At 47.4% G+C, this 14,285-nt stretch overlaps 1 pseudogene; it reads left to right on the top strand.

The window, feature by feature from the left end:
* The first annotated feature begins 12,533 nt into the window (after positions 1–12,533).
* Positions 12,534–13,486, top strand: LOC141028107 (E3 ubiquitin-protein ligase SINA-like 10; annotated as a pseudogene).
* The last annotated feature ends 799 nt before the right edge of the window (positions 13,487–14,285 follow it).

Genomic DNA, 14,285 nt, shown 5'->3' with positions numbered 1-14,285 from the left:
CTGCGCCGTCCCGATGACCCCCTCCAGGGCAGCACTCCAGGCGGTGGCCTTCCTCATCGAATACCTTGAAGAACATGGTGGAGCTGCCGTCGTACTCAAAGTGGATGGCGAGGGTGCCTTCCGCACGGCAGACTCGAGCAACCTCGCCCTAGCAGCGGGTCATGAAGAACCTGCCTGGGGAAACGACTTCAACCTCCGCTCCAGTCGCCGGGGCGTCGCAGTTGGCGTGCTGCAGCCAAAGCTCGAGGGGGCCCCTCGGTGGCATCTCGGCGGAGAAGCACTGCAGGAAGCGAATCCAAGTGCGCGGGCGCATCGCCGCCCACATCACAAGTTCGCGCGAGGAGTCCGCGGTGTGGGCTCCAGGAGCGATAGCGTGCGCCACCACGGTGCGGCGACCACGGCCACGGCGTGGACAGCGGTGCTCTCCGCCTCTGCCTCCGGAGCCCTTAGCTTGGGCGTAGAGAGGCAGCGGGTACCTGGGAGGAGGCCGCTCGCACCAAGGCCTCGACACCTCCGGCCTCACGACTACATCGCGGCGGTGGGCCGGCCTCTTCTTTGGCGGAAGTGGCCCGGGGTCGTCGCGGGGGGTTTTCCCTTCTCCGCGGCCGAGAACCGCCGAATCGGCGCCATGGGTATCGCTTCTAGCAATGGAGCAAGGGAGAAGGAGCGAGCGGAGCAGGAAGAGATGAGCCACGGGGGCTCCGCCCCCTCCTCATTTATAGAGGGAGAAGACCAACCGGCGATCCCCATGATCACTGGTAATAATGGTTTTTCTCTGCATGCAGCAGGGACTCGTCAAGTCGCGCAGTTGCCGAGGCAGCGTGGGGAAGCGGAGACGCCCACGTCCAATCAACCGCCACGCGTCGACTAAGGCTACAGGCTGTGGGGGCCCGCGGCGCTCCACACTTGCCCCTAGGCTTCACCTCGAAGCCAGGTCCGTGCGCGCCTTGGCCCCGGGGGCTACTATCGGCGTTCTGGGAACGGGGGTCCCCAGACTTGCCTACCTGCGGCCCACGGCGTGGCTCCACCAGCGGCCCTGTACGGCCCATCTTCACCAACAAGCACTCAAGACCCTCGCGAGGGGCCAAGCCTCGCGAGGCTGATGATGCAAGACCTCCTCGGGGGCGGCCTCACCAAGTTGGCTCGCGAGGGGCGGAGAGATCAAGGCAAGGGGTACCTCGCGAGGTTCCCGTGACGTAAGCCATGAGGACCAAGGCCAGGCGGGTGCCAGCACGCGCAGTGTCCTCGTTTCCTCTTTGGTGGTAAAGAGGCAAGCGCAGGCGAGGACTCCCAAGGCATCAGGCAAAGGTTTCCATATCGGTGCAACGAGACCAAGACCAGCAGGACGGCAGGATGGAGGTCACCGCGGAGCCCAAGACGGAGTCACCAGCAGAGCCTTTGGCAGGCGAAGACCACCTTTAGTCAGGATAACATGAACTAGTTGTCTCCCTTCGAATTTGGCCATTGTGGGATCCCTTCCCACTCAATATTTGGGAAGAGGGCTAGGGCCTCTATAAATAGGACTAGCCACCATCGTAGGAAAAAAGGGATTGGACCCCGGACGGATCATCCAGATCATCCTCAACCACACAAGTTGGCCAAGCACAAGAACACCTCTCCTCAGGAGGCTGTTCTTCCCTTGTAACCGTTCATCCTGAGCCCAAGAGGCAATCCACCACACCACACTTCAGTAGGGTATTACACCACATTGGTGGCCCGAACCAGTATATATCTTGTGTCTCCTTGCTCTTTGGGTTCATCGCGCTAGGCCTGGCAATCATGGTGAGAGCGAGCTAGGGGAGGGAGAGATATTCGCACGCACCCCAGTATTCGAACATCAAGGGTTTTGCCGGAACCCGAAATCCGACAGTAGCTCCCCTGAATTTCAGTGTGTTCCTAGAGAAAGCTAAGCTGAAAGATGATGGAAGCAACTTTGTGGACTGGGCCCGTAATATGAGGATTATCCTCACGGCTGCCCAAAAGTCTTATGTCCTTGATGCACCACTTGTTGTGCCACCCCCTCCAGCGACTGTGGACATTGTGAACACCTGGTAGTCTTGTGTTGATGACTACTCAATAGTTCAGTGCGCCATGTTGTATGGCTTAGAACCAGGACTTCCAAGGCATTTTGAACGTCATGGAGCATATGAGATGTTCCAGGAGTTGAAGTTTATTTTTGAGAAGAATGCCCGGATCGAGAGGTATGAGACCTTCGATAAGTTCTATGCTTGCAAAATGGAGGAGAACAGTTCTATCAATGAGCACATACTCTCAATGTCTGGGTATTACAACCATCTGGCTGAGTTGGGAGTTGAGCTCCCGCCTGAGGCGGTCATTGAGGGTTCTTCAATCGCTACCACCTAGCCACAAGAGCTTTGTGTTGAACTATAACATGCAAGGGATGAACAAGTCAGTCTCCGAGCTGTTCGCGATGCTGAAAGTCGTTGAGTCAGACATCCAGAAGGAGCATCAAGTGTTGATGGCCAATAAAACCACTAGTTTCAAGAAGAGCAAGGGAACAAAGGGAAACTTTAAGAAGGGTGGAAAAGCAGTTGCTCCTCCGTGAAGAAACCCAAGGCTGGACCCAAGCCAGAAACTAAGTGCTTCAATTGCAAGGGAACTGGCCACTGGAAGCGGAATTGCCCCAAGTATCTGGCCGACAAGAAGGGGGCCAATGTCAACAAAGGTATATATGATATACATGTTATTGATGTGTACCCTTACCAGCTCTCGTTGTAGTGCCGGGGTATTTGATACCGGTTCGGTTGCTCACATTTGCAACTCAAAACAGGAACTGCGGAACAGACGAAGGTTGGCGAAGGACAAAGTGACGGTGCGCGTGGAAAATGGTTCCAAGGTTGATGTGATTGTCGTCGGCACGCTCGCTCTTCGATTACCATCGGGATCAATGATGAACTTGAATCATTTTTATTTAGTGCCTGCATTGAGCATGAACATTTATATCTGGATCTTGTTTAATGCGAGATGATTACTCATTTAAATCATAGAATAATGGTTGTTCTATTTATATGGGTAATATCTTTGATGGTCATGCATCCATTGTGAGGGGTTTATTCTTATTTAATCCCGATAGTGATGATACACATGTTCATAACATTGATGCCAAAAGATGTAGAATTGATAATGATAGTACCACTTTCTTGTGGCACTGCCGCTTAGGTCATATTGGTGTAAAGTGCATGAAGAAACTCCATGTTGATGGACTTTTGGAGTCATTTGACTTTGAATCTCTTGACACATGCGAACCATGCCTCATGGGCAAGATGACCAAAACCCCATTTTCCGGGACAATGGAACGAGCAAGTGACTTGTTGGAAATCATACATACTGATGTGTGCGGTCCGATGAGTGTTGACGCGTGCGGTGGATATCATTACTTTCTCACCTTCACCGATGATTTGAGTAGATATGTGTATATTTACTTAATGAAGCATAAATCTGAAATGTTTGAAAAGTTCAAGCAAATTCAGAATGAACTTGAGAATCATCGTAACAAGAAGATCAAATACCTATGATCTGATCAAGGGGCAGAGTATCTGAGTTATGAGTTTGGCAATCACTTAAGACAATGTGGAATTGTTTCACAACTAACGCCGCCTTGAGCACCACAGCGTAATGGTGTGTCCGAACATCGTAATCGTACCTTATTGGATATGGTGCGTTCTATGATGTCCCTTACCAATCTGCCACTCTTGTTTTGGGGTTATGCGTTAGAGACAGCTGCATTCACTTTAAATAGGGCACCATCTAAGTCCATGGAGATGACACCATATGAACTATGGTTTGGTAAGAAACCTAAGTTGTCGTTTCATAAGGTTTGGGGTTGCGATGCTTATGTCAAAAGGCTTGAGCAAGAAAAGCTCGTACCCAAAGCGGACAAATGCATCTTCATAGGATACCCGAAAGGGACAGTTGGGTATACCTTCTATCTCATATCTGAAGGCAAAGTGTTTGTCGCTAAGAACAGGTCCTTTCTCGAGAAAGAGTTTCTCTCAAAAGAATTGAGTGGGAGGAAGATAGATCTTGATGAGGTTATTGAACCTTCACTTCAACTAGAGAGTAGCGCAGCGCAGAAAGATGTTTTTGTGGCACCTACATCAGTTCAAGAGGAAGCTAATGCTGGTGATCATGAAGTTTCAGATCAAGTTACTATCGAACCTCGTTGGTCGACAAGGGTACGTACTACTCCACAGTGGTACGGTAACCCTGTCTTAGAGGTCATGTTGTTGGACAACAATGAATGTACGAGCTATGGAGGAGCGATGATGGGCCCGGATTCCGACAAATGGTTAGAGGCCATGAAATCCGAGATGGGATCCATGTATGAAAACAAAGTATGGACTTTGGAAGTATTACCTAAAGGGCGAAAGGCCATTCAGAATAAATGGATCTTCAAGAAGAAGACGTATGCGAACGATAATGTCACCGTCTATAAAGCTCGTCTTGTGGCAAAGGGTTTTTCACAAGTTCAAGGAGTTGACTACGATGAGACTTTCTCACCCGTAGCGATGCTTAAGTCTGTCAGAATCATGTTGGCAATAGCTACATTTTTCGAATATGAAATCTAGCAGATGGATGTCAAAACAACGTTCCTTAACGGTTTCCTTAAGGAAGAGTTGTACATGATGCAACCGGAAGGTTTTGTTGATCCAGAGAGTGCTGACAAAGTGTGCAAGCTCCAACGATCCATTTATGGACTGGTGCAAGCATCTCAGAGTTGGAATCTTCGCTTTGATGAGGTGATCAAAGCGTTTGGGTTTATACAAGTTTCGGAGAATCTTGTATTTACAAGAAAGTGAGTGGGAGCTCTATAGCATTTCTAATATTATATGTGGATGCCATATTGCTGATTGGAAACAATACAAAACTTTTGGAAAACGTGAAGGAATATTTGAACAAGAGTTTTTCAATGAAGGACCTAGGAGAAGCTTCTTTCATATTAGGCATCAAGATCTATAGAGATAGATCGAGACGCTTAATAGGAATTTCACAAAGCACATACCTTGATAGGATTTTGAAGAAGTTCAAAATGGATCAGTCCAAGAAGGGGTTCTTGCCTATTTTGCAAGGTGTGAAGTTGAGTAAGACTCAATGCCCAGCGACTACAGAGGATAGAGAAAAGATGAGTGTCATCCCCTATGCTTCTGCTGTAGGCTCTATCATGTATGTGATGCTGCGCACAAGACCAGATGTGAGCCTTGCCATAAGTATGGTCGAAAGGTTTCAATGTGATCCAGGAGTGGAACACTGGATAACGGTCAAGAATATCCTGAAGTACCTGAAAAGGACTAAGGAAATGTTTCTCGTTTATGGAGGTGATCAAGAGCTCGTCGTAAAGGGTTATGTCGATGCAAGCTTTGACACAGATCTGAATGACTCTAAGTCTCAAACCAGATACGTATATGTTCTAATTGGGGGAGCGGTAAGCTGGTGCAGTTCCAAGCAAAGCATGGTAGCTGATTCTACATGCGAAGCGGAGTACATAGCTGCCTCGGAGGCAGCGAAGGAAGGTGTCTGGATGAAGCAGTTCATGATAGATCCTGGATTTGTGCCCAGTGTACTAAACCCAATGACTCTGTTCTGTGACAACACTGGTGCCATTTCTCTAGCCAAGGAACCAAGGTTTCACGAGAGGACCAGACACATAAAGCGACGCTTCAACTCCATCTGTGATGCAGTCAAGGAGGAGGACATAAACATGTGGAAAGTACATATGAATCTGAATGTTGCAGATCCATTGACTAAACCTCTTCCACGGGCAAAACATGATCAGCACCATAACTCTATGGGTGTTAGATTCATTACCATGTAATACTAGATTATTGACTCTAGTGCAAGTGGGAGACTGTTGGAAATATGCCCTAGAGGCAATAATAAAGTGGTTATTATTATATTTCCTTGTTCATGATAATCCTTTATTATCCATGCTATAATTGTATTGACTCGAAGTGCAAATAGATTTCTGGATACATAGACAACAACATGTCCCTAGTGAGTCTCTACCGAACTAGCTTGTTGATCAAAGATGGCTATGGTTTCCTAGCAATAGACATGAGTTGTCATTTGATAACGGGATCACATCATTAGGAGAATGATGTGATGGACAAGAACCAAACTATAAACGTAGCATATGATCGTATCAAGTTTATTGTCGTTTTCTGCTTGTGAAGTATATGTTCCTACGCCCATGAGGTCATGCAACTCACTGACACTAGAGGAGTACCTTGTGTGTATCAAATGTCGAATGTAACTGGGTGACTATAAATATGCTCTATAGGTATCTCAGAGGGTGTCTGTTGAGTTGGCATGGATCAAGACTGGGATTTGTCACTCCGTATGACAGAGAGGTATCTCAGGGCCTACTCGGTAATAAAACATCACAATGAGCTTGCAAGCAATGTGACTAAAGAGTTAGCCACGGGATCTTGTATTACAGAATGAGTAAAGATACTTGCCAGTAACGAGATTGAACTAGGTATGGAGATACCAACGATCAAATCTCGGGCAAGTAACATACCGATAGACAAAGGGAACTGTGTACGGGATTAACTGAATCCCTGGCATCGAGGTTCGACCAGTAAAGATCTTCATAGAATAAGTAGGAACCAATATGGACATACATGTCCCGCTATTGGTTATTGACCATAGAGGTGTCTCGGTCATGTCTGCATAGTTCTCGAACCCGCAGGGTCTACACACTTAATGTTTGGTGATGATGTAAGTATAGTTGAGCTGTTGTGTTTGTGACCGAAGGTTGTTCGGTGTCCCAGATGAGATCCCATACATGACGAGGAACTCCGGAATGGTCCGGAGGTGAAGATTGATATATAGGATGGAAGGAATCGGAGTCCGGAAGTGTTCCGAGCGGTACCGGGTTATCGAAAGACCGATAAGAGTTTCGAGGGGGCCTAACAAGTGTTGGGGGCCTCATGGGCCAATGGAAGGGGGCACACCAGCCCACAAGGGGCTGGGCACCCCCCACCTCAACCCACACCACCAGGAGGGTGGTGTGCCCCCCTAGGGCAGCCGCACCCTTCTTGGGGGGGGCAAGGCACCTAAGGGGGGCTACCCAAACCCTAGGGCTCCCCATCTATGGCCGCCACCCCCTAGGGGAAACCCTAGGGAGCCCCCTACTCCTTTCCCCCTATATATAGAGGTACAGAGGGAGGGCAGCCGCACCCATCTATGCCACGATGTTGTCCTTCCTCTCCCTCGTAGTGCCTCTCCTCCACGAGGCTTGGCGAAGCCCTGCTGAGATTTCACCACCGCCTCCGCCGCCATCACGCCGTCGTGCTGCTGGAGAACTCGATCTACTACTTCACCATCGCTCGTTGAATCGAGGAGGTGAAGGCGTCATCAATATGTATGTGTGTTGAACACGGAGGTGTCGTCCGCTCGGTGCTTGGATCGGGAGTTCGTGGACGGATCGTGATTGGAGCATGAAGACGTTCGACTACATCAACCGCGTTTCTTAACGCTTCCGCTTAGCGATCTACAAGGGTATGTAGATCCAATCTCTCCTGTCATAGATGGTCATCTCCTAGATTGATCTTGGTGAGCGTAGGTCAAGTTTTTTTCCCATGCAACGTTCCCCTACATCTTGTGCACCTTTTCATGCGCCAATGGTTTGAATTTGAATTATGTGCATTAATGCCTAGAAAAGGCACATAATCCCCTAAATATGGTATATGAACCCGGAAAAGTGCCATATTTGAACATGGTCATTTGCATGGTCTAAATTCATTGTAGAAAAAAATTCATAGATAAACTAGGAAGGAAATTTTGATTCCCCTTCAATCTCGGTGATTTCCCCCTCGAAACCATGAAACTTCCTCAGTGATGGTTTGATTTATGAAGGGCATGCATGCCGACATACGCCAAACCTTCTCAATTTTTTACCAGGGCATGGTGGGGCCATACCATGGCACCATGCCAGGCATCATGTTTTTCAAGCATGTATTTCATTTTTCTATAGTTGAAAAACCAATAAACAACGCGTTTGTGGTTGACTATTGCCACACATTTCCTTCAAATCTCTGCCCATTCCTTGTAAAAGGCATGAGAATTTACTAAATAGCACGAGCATGGTTTTCCAGACCGTTCTTGTGCACCTTTTCATGCATCGATTGTTTGAATTTGAATTATGTGCATTAATGCCTAGAAAAGGCACATAATCACCTAAATATGGTAAATGAACCCGAAAAAATGCCAAATTTGAACACGTTGCATTGGAGGGGGTATGTCGATCATAGAAAAAACTGAATGACAAACTAGGAAGGAAATTTGGATTCCCCTTCAATCTCGGTGATTTACTATCGCACACGATTCATCTCCGTCGCCTCTGCGAACCGTGTGTGTTCACCCACACATGCAAAAGGAAAAAGAAAACCCTCGCCCCCTGCCAACTTCATCCCCACCCACTCACCGCGGACTCCTCCGCAAGTCTGCACCTCATCAACTTCTATCGTGGCGGCCACCCTAAGATCGACGGCTGTAGTTGGCGGGCGAAGGTCGCGCTCCAAACAGCACGGGATTTTGCCCCTACCGCGTGCCGCCGCCTATCTGCACCGACTTGCACCGACTTTCTAGACACTGGTTGATTGGGGTTTTCTGCGGGATTGGGCCGAGGATTTTTCTCATCGAGAAGGTAATCAATTTAGGAAAATATTCATTCATCTCTTATCGTAGTCCATCCGTCGCTGTTAATCAACTGGCGGAAATAGCCGTGGATTCATTTTTCTTCTAGCTGATTCGAGGGTTTTCATTCAAGTTTCCACAGTGCGAGCACAAATCAGGCAAGTATGGTTGTGGCCAGTCGGAAATGAAGTTCTATCTCACCATTCCAGATGACTTTAGGGAGCGCTCGGTATGTTCAATCTCACCCTACCATGGTCGACATGGCCTTAATTTGTGAACATATAACGTCTATTGCTACATTTGGATAAAAGTGACGGTGCCACATGCAGCCTAGACGTCGAAGGCGATTTTTCCCTATATTAGGCAAATTAATGATGTATTTTTCATTCAGTTACTCTCGTATTTGCATCAAATCTTTGTTACATTATCTATTTTTAATTATATATTTTTGTACTATGCTTTCAGCTATATATTGTTCTATTCTCTCAGTTACTCCCATATTTGCATCTTGCTTTGTTATTTCAATATATCTAATTTACAACCTTAATTTTCATTTCAAGCAGTACATCCCTTGCTTTGCAAGAACACGAGTAGAAGGAAATCTTGGGCTTTACTTTGTTTATGACTCCATGGATGTCATATTGACAATGCAACATGGATTTACAATGACAGTTAGCGTAAAACTTGATAAAGATGGTCACTCCTATTTTGATGCGCACCTTTGGAAAATTTCCAAGTTTTATGAACTGAAAGCTGGCAATAAAATTCTAGTGCGTGCACCACAACATGGTCTAATTAACATGAATGTTTACTTCCCCAATGTCATCAGCCGATCAAAGTCTGATCGAAGTTAGCGTTCTTTCAACTTTCTCCATGCTGGCATATTACTTAGCAAAATTGGGGTATTTGTTCTGACTAACTGATCACTAGTTAAGCAACCAATTGTGATTTCATTTTCTAACTCCGTCCCTAGGCAGTAACAAATTCTATTTACCAATTTATGCACACTATATATTCTTCTGCCATGTTATTAATAAATAATACCTTTCCACCTTTTAAGCAAGATATGTTGGATGCATAGTTAACGATCTGTATGTTACTCAACGTACCAAATTTCACTAGAAAGACTTGAAGCATGTCATAAAATTTGTTCATAATCTGACAGACATAGCACAACGTATGAACGCTAGATTTTGGATGGGATTAATTCTACCTATGGTGCACACATTGAACAAGACCAATTGTGTGCACAAAATGCTGGTACAAAGGCTTATTTTTATGTTGATGTTCATAAACTATAATATATATATATATATATATATATATATATATATATATATATCTTCAACGGTATTTACAATTGGTTTTTATTCTACATTTCAACAGAAGTTGCCCACTGCAGCCGTTCCTGAATCGATTTCCCGGCATGGTCGAATTACACTTGTGCCTGCTAATAACTGCAGTGATTGCAAGGTACTGCATTCCCGTAGAAATTGAACCATTCATATTAATAAGTTCTCGCTTGTCATGGCAATGCATCCACATTGGAAAATTGGAGACATTGTTCTACTCATGCTCTACCAAGGCACAAGAGGGTTCTTCCTTTTCATTGACAAGATGCCGAGTCGCCATGATCAAGCTGCTTCCAGCGGATAGTTGTGGTTGTTGGCCCTCAGCCTCTGAAAATGTGCTAGTTGACTATGTTAAATATGTAGATATGGGTCATATGGTTGTCAAAACTGTGTTACCAAGATCCACCTTTTCTCGAGTAGTGTCACCACTATATATGTGTTATTCAAATGTTGTTAGCCAAGTTCTTAAATTTTCATGGAAAGTATTAGTATTGTACACAGTTCATTCAGTTTAAGCGTGTGCCTGGTAGAGTAGAGGATGTCCATGTTTTCGACGTGGCGACCAACACCGATGTCCTGAAGGCATTTGCATATTAGTTGTCCATATTGCAAATTTAGATAATATATAGATAGGCCAGCCCATACAATTGACATATTTGACATGCATGAAGAAATCAAATGAGCATATATATAACGAACCACGCGCGCACAAAAGAGCTACACTGTGCACCTGACGCTGACCCAACATGCACAACAGCCATCGTCCATCAGCATGTCGATCATGGGCTCAGTGGGAGCGGAGGCCACCAAGTTGATGACCTACACACCTTGATCGATCGAGGCTGGGGCAGACTCGGCATCGGGAATCGCCAGTACTGCCTCGGGCACAACACTCACCAGGGCTACCGCGACCGCCGGGTCTGCCCCAGCGACGTCCGACGAGACGACGTTGGCTCTCGCTAGGGCTGCCATGACAGTCCCCAGGCATGCCCCGGCGACGTCCGGTGCTGCAGCCTCCTCCATCTAGGACATAAGCTTGCGCCTCGTGCGGTGGCCGCCACTGTCGCAGTTGTCCTTGCGTCGTCGTAGTTCCTCCTTCGCTGCCCGCACCATCCGCCGCACTCTGCGTCGAGCCAGCAGTATCGCCTACTGGTGATCCCTGTCCACTTTTAAGACGACCTTGGCTAACCTGGCGGCTTGCTCGTACCATGTTTCCTGCTTCCTCTGGCTCTCGTCGGGAGAGGCGGCGGCATGGTCGTCGACCGCCAAGCTGACCATCGTGCCTTCAGCCTCGATTCCGCCGTCGGGCGACTCCATCCCATCGTCTGCCGTTGGGGGTATGCCGGTATGTGTGGGTAACTTGCTATCAACTGGATCAGTAGCGAGTCACCGCCGCCGGTCATTGCTGGGGTTATTTATAGCTAGCAGCTGGCTAGGGGATTGGGGATTTTATAATTCACCCATGTGGAGCACGGGAAGCCTTCGCTGGAGCGCGGGAAGACTAAGTGCAGCACACAACCCAACAACTGTATGCGGTGTCACATGTTATCGCACATGTGTTATCATAAGGAAACGTATGTGTAACTTACGTATCATCGCACACGCGTACTCGTACACGCATCATGTGCGATACTCCTAGTCATCACAAGCAACTAGTTTGCCTTTTTCAAAGTTTTTTCTACACACATAATCGCACACGAATAAACTTTAGTAACTGTCTGTGTTATATATTCTCATCGCAAACAGTTCTTCCGAGTGGGCTATTTGGCGTGTATCACACACTTCTTGTTTACACGGATCATTTGTGTTCGTTTGGCTCATCGCAAACAGTTCATCTATGTGAATTATATGCCGCATATCATACACATCCTGTTAAGTTGAACCGTTTCTGTTGTGTACCCTAATCGAAAACAGTTCGTCCGAGTGAACTGCATGTTGTATATCTCACAAACCTTGATCTGGTTAACTGTTTCAGTTGCATTCCCTAATGGCAAACTTCATCCAAGAGAACTGTATGCCGTATATCCCACACACCTTTATATAGCAGCCCGTTTCTCTTGTTCTGCCTCATCGCAAACAGTTCTTATGGATTAACCATATGTCACTCATCGCACATCAAACGTAATATAAATTGTGTTTGACGTATCCATCATTGCAAACGTTTTGCATCTTTTTTGACGGGCTTTTTACATCACCATTTGCGATTAATGCATCGCACACAGTTTCATCGAAGGGTCTCTGTTTTTAGTGTCGCGTTAGCAGCATCCTGCAATAGTGGGAGAGCATGTAGCAAAAGCTTCTCCTAGTCCTGCGAGCCACCGGGCTCATGGGCGAGGGAGATGGCATTGTAATCAAGCTTCTCCTTGTTGTACGAGTTGACACGACACATCAAAGCAGTGCACTCGATATATTTCAATAATTTGTGTTTACCGATGCATTAATTACAACGCATGCATGTCGTGACTTTCCTTTTGATACTTGCATGTGTTGATTTAATGCACCTTAAAGTAGTATGAATATGTGATGGTAAAACTTTCTAATGCCCCAGCCCTAAAGCGAGAGATGGTGGTGCACGAGGAGGGCGAGATCATGCCCACGGAACAGGCCCCGACGATGGAGGTCTCTATGGACCTCACCTTCCACCACTGCCCCTTGTGGCTCTGCCCCTTGAAGCCTCCAGTGTACGAGGTTCGAATACACCTCGTCCGTTCATCTGATCGAGCAAGGTGCAGGTTTCTTGATTGATGTGCCGTTCGACTGATTTGTGCAGTGCAAGGGAGGGCACCTGGCCTGCGCGTACTGCCGCGATGAGCACCCGGGGAACCAGTGGCAGTGCTAGAAGTGCGAACGTGGCGGCGGCTTCGACGTGCGTAACACGGCGATGGACGATGTCCTCTCCTTGGTGAGGGTGGAGTGCCTGCACGAAGGCTGTGGGCTCTACATCACTTATCACAAGCTCGCCGATCACCAGAGCGTGTGTCCGCTCGCGCCCTGCAAATGTCCCAAGCCCGTCCGCGGCTACGAAGGCCCGCTGCCGGCGCTCCCCCACCATATTAGCACCGCGCATCCCATGCCCATGCACAGGATCCAGTACGGCAAGGTGCTCCGGCTGCAAGTGCCGGTGTCGGAGTCGTGGCGCTTGCTGTTCGCGGAGGAGGATGGCTGCGCATTTTTCGTGGGCGGCGGTGTGCTCGACATCAGCGCGCCTATCGCCGTGTCGGTCATCTGCATCAGAGTGGGGGGCGTCCCCACCGTCGCACTATGTGGCCAAGGTGTGGGCGAACGGCCCACCGGGGGAGCCCAAAGGTAGGCCTGATGCTGTCAAGGTGGAAATCAAGGTGGCAAGCAGCAAGGAGTCTGACATCGTCGCCATGCAGGAGCTGACCTTCTTCACAGTGCCGCCCAAGGTGTTGGCCGGGGCTGGGTTGTCGAGGACGGTGTCCCTCCACATTCAGATTGACAAGCTCACCTCCTAATAAATGATTCTACATTGCCTTCTAGTTATCTTAGTAATATGCTAATATAGGGTTTAGCTCGGTCTGCTTTAGCTTAAGAGATGGTGGATTTTGGTGGCGATGCAGTAATTACCTCGACATCAAATCAGCAGTTAAAGTAATTTCCAACAGTCAAAGGGATATTTTGTGTCTGTTGGATATAAGATCCTTTGGGTAAGGAGTATAAGTTGCTTATATGCTTGTTTGCTGAGGAAGTGTTGCATACTTCTGCGAGTTGACGCGACACATCAAAGTAATAGTACTAGTAGTACTCATCCGAATGCGCACCAGGAAGAACAAGCTTGTGTCGTGTTGGTGTCGTGTGCAGCCCGCACATGAACCAAAACCTCGCGCCTCCTACTGAGCCTCCGCGTTTTAAACTTCTCAATCTCAAGGCGTGTGTGAGAGAGGACGACTGCGTGCGTGCACCTCTTCTCTTTGTGTACAACATACTAAACATAGAGTACAAGTGTATGTGGGTGGCATCGACCTAGAGAGCTAGAGATTGTGTGTGCAAGAAGTCCCGAGAGACTAGGTGTGTGCGTGGGAAATAGGGAGAGAGATGATATGTGTCGATGTAATGCGTGTGAAAGAAAGACTAGTCAATATCTTGCCACGAGGCTATTCTTGGCAAACGCCCCAATAACTGTTTGGTTCATTTGTTGTGGTGTTTAGTTAACTGTTTGATTCAATTCTGCAATGTGATCTTCAATTATTGTGGGTGCATTCTATTATTGTATACCATGTGAGAAATAAATTGAATTTGGTTATACTAAATACA

The sequence above is a fragment of the Aegilops tauschii genome, chromosome 1, assembly GCF_002575655.3.
Source record: "Aegilops tauschii subsp. strangulata cultivar AL8/78 chromosome 1, Aet v6.0, whole genome shotgun sequence".
Lineage (NCBI taxonomy): Eukaryota > Viridiplantae > Streptophyta > Magnoliopsida > Poales > Poaceae > Aegilops > Aegilops tauschii.
The sequence above is the reverse complement of the archived record's forward strand: the minus strand, read 5'-3'. Positions and strand labels throughout refer to the sequence as shown.